Genomic DNA, 6,187 nt, shown 5'->3' on the forward strand with positions numbered 1-6,187 from the left:
CTCCAGGAAAATGCGAAAGCTAAAATTTTAAGATGTGCACTGTAGCGACCTGGAAGCTACATCAGAAACAGTCCGCAGCGTGCTACCTGTGGAAATGAAAACTCGTCCTTGAAGCAAGTTCTTTTAAGAGTGCCACAGTACTCAGTCCTTGACAAACTATTATTTCCTTTGTATGTCAATGATGTCTCGTCGATTCTGTCCTCCTGTAAATACTATTCCTATGCCAATGACCTCCAGCTTTATGTAAATTCCAGACCTGAAATATCAGTACCGCCTTCGGACAGATGAATAACGATATTCGTCATTGTGTAAATTGCGAAAAAGTCAAAGTAATTTTAGTATCCCATCAGAAATTGTTGAGTCTGAATTCTCTGAGTAATTACCACGTACTCTTCTCAACGGCTTCCTGATATCATTTCAGAAAACGGTGAATAAGTTGAGTGTAACTTTGGATAAGTTCCTCAACTGGACAGAGAATCCCGTCGCTACGTTCAGTGCCCTCCAGAAATTTCGCAACATATTTCCCCGGGCTATGAAACGTTAACGTGTGCAACTACTCGTTATCGTAACCTATCACTACTGCGAAGTAATCCATCGCAGGAGTACTGAAAACTGTAGACAGTGAGAACTAACTTGTGAACGTTACATCTGCAAAATCCGTCTGGTTGACCATGTCAGTGCTTCATATGTCATACGCCTACTTATAATTGTTCATGCCAAAACACTTTACATAACCATAATACGCAGTGTCCATTTCGTCGGCTCCTCAATGCACAGGCATCTCAGTATGTTGCATTAAAGGTGAAGAACCTGTTATTGTCCGCAGCTCGTGGTCGTACTCAAAACAAATGGCATACTTGGAACAAGAGTACCATAAGGCTGTTTAGCCAAGAGTCCTGTAGTCTCAGCTATACTCCATGTCTTCCAAGCCAAAATGTTAGCATCTGGAAATGCTTCAAGGCCACCATAATATGCATGATTGCCCCATACAACAGCCAGTGTCAGCCAGGTACTACCTCCAAACACTGCCTGCACATCACATGTGAAGGTCAAATGGAGTCCACGAAAAACATTTGGACCTCCAATCAATTGCTGCTTATTAAACTGGCCAGCCAAGTCAATATCAATCGCCTTCAAACTGCGATACACAGGAACGCTGCGCCGCCAGCGACGACGCCATGCACGTCGCAGAGGCATTGCTGTGACACGTTAACACAAGTTCTCGCTTCCCGCGCCCGGGTTCCCGGGTTCGATTCCCGGCGGGGTCAGGGATTTTCTCTGCCTCGTGATGACTGGGTGTTGTGTGATGTTCTTAGGTTAGTTAGGTTTAAGTAGTTCTAAGTTCTAGGGGACTGATGACCATAGCTGTTAAGTCCCATAGTGCTCAGAGCCATTTGAACCATTTGTTACAATCGCAACTCAAGGTCGCTTTTACGTAGTACCTTAACTGTACTCATCTGAAAAACAAAAACCTTATCTAACTCCTCGTCCTTTGTTGATGGTGTACAGTATCCAGCCACAAATTGGTTCTAAGTTACTTTATTCAAAAATACCATTACCGGTTTCGCATTTATGCAGTCCATCATCAGACTGCTTTCATCACGACATTAGTTGCATTGGTTTACTGGTACGTTGCTCTAGGATTAAAAACAAGTCAGAGTTACAAACAATGCACAGCGATTAGCACACTGAACTCACATTCGGGTGTACCGAGCGAGGTGTCGCAGTGGTTAGCACACTGGACTCGCATTCGGGAGGAATACGGTTCAACCCCTCGCCCGGCCATCCTGATTTAGGTTTTCCGTGATTTTCCTAAATCGCTCCAGGCAAATGCCGGGATGGTTCCTTTGAAAGGGCACGGCCGACTTCCTTCCCTATCCTTCCCTAATCCTATGGGACCGATGACCTTACTGGTTGGTCCCCTCCACACAAATCAACCAACCAACAGTTACAAACGCGAAATAAAGATGGTAACGCTACAGACTTGTGTTGGAATGTAACTTACGTGAATGCTGGTCTAGTGTATTCGTTCTTACGGTTTTCTTCCTATCAATCATATTCGCATCCTTATTTGTATTTTCACCATCAAGTATGTAAGTTTGCATTATTAAACACTTTCGTTTGGTCACAAAACGAATTTGTAATGCGCACCACACTTTTTGACTCCCAAAGTACGAAAACAAATACGAAGATGTAAAGTACATGAGTATCAAAGATGCTGCGGTACAGTGATATGTTACAAAGACATGCCATTTTGGGAGAGGAAGCGTAAATTATTGTGGTGTTAAACTGAAAAAGTATTTTACATTAAATGTAGGGCCTTAAATGCAAATTGATACCGAGCGAGGTGGCGCAGTGGTTAGCACACTGGACTCGCATTCGGGAGGACGACGGTTCAACCCCGTCTCCGGCCATCCTGATTTAGGTTTTCCGTGATTTTCCTAAATCGCTTCAGGCAAATGCCGGGATGGTTCCTTTGAAAGGGCACGGCCGATTTCCTTCCCCATCCTTCCCTCACCCGAGCTTGCGCTCCGTCTCTAATGACCTCGTTGTCGACGGGACGTTAAACACTAATCTCCTCCTCCTGCAAATTGATAAATAGGACTTCGTGAATTACATTGTTACAAACTTAGAAAACGATAGAGAAACAAATGTTGATAAGTAAGTATTTGAAATCCTTATTTGCTGTTTGAACAGTGATGATGATAGTGCATTAAAATTTATTCATATTAAGTGCCATGAATAATATTGACTTTTGTAGGCACATGTAGTATCATACAGGGTGTTACAAAAAGGTACGGCCAAACTTTCAGGAAACATTCCTCACACACAAAGAAAGAAAATATGTTATGTGGACATGTGTCCGGAAACGCTTACTTCCCATGTTAGAGCTCATTTTATTACTTCTCTTCAAATCACATTAATCATGGAATGGAAACACACAGCAACAGAACGTACCAGCGTGACTTCAAACACTTTGTTACAGGAAATGTTCAAAACGTCTTCCGTTACCGAGGATACATGCATCCATCCACCGTCGCATGGAATCCCTGATGCGCTGATGCCGCCCTGGAGAATGAAGTATTGTATCACAGCCGTCCACAATACGAGCTCGAAGAGTCTCTACATTTGGTACCGGAGTTGCGTAGACAAGAGCTTTCAAATGCCCCCATAAACGAAAGTCAATCCATCGGTCACCGAATCTGTTGTTGAGAAGTGTACGAACACTTCGACTGAAACGTGCAGGAGCTCCATCGTGCATGGACCACATGTTGTGTCGTACTTGTAAAGGCGCATGTTCTAGCAGCACAGGTAGAGTATCCGGTATGAAATCATGATAACGTGCTCCATTGAGCGTAGGTGGAAGAACATGGGGCCCAATCAAGACATCACCAACAATACCTGCCCAAACGTTCACAGAAAATCTGTGTTGATGACGTGATTGCACAATTGCGTGCGGATTCTCGTCAGCCCACACATGTTGATTGTGAAAATTTACAATTTGATCACGTTGGAATGAAGCCTCATCCGTAAAGAGAACATTTTCACTGAAATGAGGATTGACACATTGTTGGATGAACCATTCTGAGAAGTGTACCCGTGGAGGCCAATCAGCTGCTGATAGTGCCTGCACACGCTGTACATGGTACGGAAACAACTGGTTCTCCCGTAGCACTCTCCATACGGTAACGTGGTCAACGTTACATTGCACAGCAGCAACTTCTCTGACGCTGACATTAGAGTTATCGTCAACTGCACGAAGAATTGCCTCGTCCATTGCAGGTGTCGTCGTTCTAGGTCTTCCCCAGTCGCGAGTCATAGGCTGGAATGTTCCGTGCTCCCTAAGACGCCGATCAATTGCTTCGAACGTCTTCCTGTTGGGACACCTTCGTTCTGGAAATCTGTCTCGATACAAACGTACCGCGCCACGGCTATTGCCCCGTGCTAGTCCATACATCAAATGGGCATCTGCCAACTCCGCATTTGTAAACATTGCACTGACTGCAAAACCACGTTCGTGATGAACACTAACCTGTTGATGCTACGTACTGATGTGCTTGATGCTAGTACTGTAGAGCAATGAGTCGCATGTCAACACAAGCACCGAAGTCAACAATACCTTCCTTCAATTGGGCCAACTGGAGGTGAATCGAGTACATTCTGACGAAACTAAAATGAACTCTAACACGGAAATTAAGTGTTTCCGGACACATGTCCACATAACATCTTTTCTTTATTTGTGTGTGAGGAATGTTTCCTGAAAGTTTGGCCGTACCTTTTTGTAACACCCTGTATAAGATTTGTTAATTAATCTTCAGGTAGGTGTAGAAACATTATTTATGCTGAGGTGTGGAAAGCACTTTTTGGAAGTTTTCCACTAACGCAATGTTAGCCAACTCAGTCTGCTCATGAAGGATGTTATCAAAGGAACTGTTTGTGCGTGTGTGTATTTTTATTTCTTGTAAGAGATCCATAGTGTCTCTTTTTTTCTGCTAAATGTAATATTTTCAAGCTGCTTTCCATGTTTCTCTCATTTTTTCCTCTATCGTTGTGTAAAATAAGTTTGTAACGCTATAATTCACAAAAACCCATTTATCTATCTGTATTTAATGCCCTTCATTTAACGTAAAAACTTTTTTAATGTAACACAACACGCTTCCTTTATCAAAATGCCATATCTTTGTAATAGGTCATTGTACCGCAGCATCTTTGACACTCATGTGCTTTGTAAACTCTGTGGGCTCTGATCACTATGGGACTTAACTTCTGAGGTCATCAGTCCCCTAAAACTTAGAACTACTTAAACCTAAGGACATCACACACATCCATGCCCGAGGCAGGATTCGAACCTGCGACCGTAGTAGTCGCGCGGTTCCAGACTGTAGCGCCTAGAACCGCTCGGCCACCCAGGCCGGCTGTAAACTCCGTATTTGTTTTCATATTCTGGAGTTAAAAAGTGTGGTGAGCATCGCAAATTCGTTTTGTGACCAAACTAAAGTGTTTAATACTGCAAACCGACGTACGTGATGGTGATAACATCGCGAATCTGACGCAGTGAAAGAAAACCGTGAAAACAAATGCTCGAGATGGACTTTTCACGTAAGTTGCATTGTAACACAATTCTGTAGTGCAACCATCTTAATTACACTATGGAACTGTGAACTGAATTTTTGTTTATCGTAGTGAAACTCAGCTGTAAACCAATGCAGCAAATGTTTTGACGAAAGCATGAAAGTCGTCTGATGTTGAACTGTGTAACCGGTAACGGTATTTTTTGAGTGAAGTAACCTAAAAACCAATTTGTGTGGCTGGTCGCTGTACCCTATCAACAATTTCTTTCATATAACAGCCACGGCCTCCAATCATGTCCTTATTTAACAAAATTGGATCCTGCTGCTGTCCGCTCTTCACAAGCTACCCTGCACAATGTGCGAAATGAAATGTCCTGTTACGTTTAAGAAAGATGAAGCATTTCCTTTTCTCAGAGTTTCAATGTCTCCCTAATCAGTTAACAATATGGTCAGTTTCTCCCTATCAAAAAGAAAAGTAATACTACTCATCTTCTCCCAGTTACCTTTCATCATCTTTTCGTTTCTCAATCAGTCAGGTCGCTTTCCTTCCCCCTCTCATCATCACTTGTGTTCTGCCACATTCCTCTTTCTCTGCAGTCCATTGTTCCGAGTGCTCTCAGTCTGAATCTACCTGACTGTAATCTGTCTGTACAGCAAGTTTGTTTGCGTGGTCATCTGCCGCAGCAAGCACAGAAATACTTGTTTTGTAAATAAAACCGCCTTTTCTTGTCGCAACTTAATTTATTTTTCCCAGACCGTTTCGCCTTTTTCTTACTCCAAGGCATCTTCAGCGGGATCTAGAACTATACAGTTTTGTTATTTTTAGATTACGAAACACTTCACGTAACGGTTTTTTTGTGTAAATGAGTAATTACTGGCCGGCCGGGGTGGCCGAGCGGTTCTCGGCGCTACAGTCTGGAACCGCGCGACCACTACGGTCGCAGGTTCGAATCCTGCCTCGGGCATGAATGTGTGTGACGTCCTTAGGTTAGTTAGGTTTAAGTAGTTCTAAGTTGTAGGGGACTGATGACCTCAGAAGTTAAGTCCCATAGTGCTCAGAGCCATTTGAACCATTTTTGAGTAATTACTTACAGTTTGTTGGCATCGGTGTTTTC

The sequence above is a fragment of the Schistocerca cancellata genome, chromosome 4 (assembly GCF_023864275.1).
Source record: "Schistocerca cancellata isolate TAMUIC-IGC-003103 chromosome 4, iqSchCanc2.1, whole genome shotgun sequence".
NCBI lineage: Eukaryota > Metazoa > Arthropoda > Insecta > Orthoptera > Acrididae > Schistocerca > Schistocerca cancellata.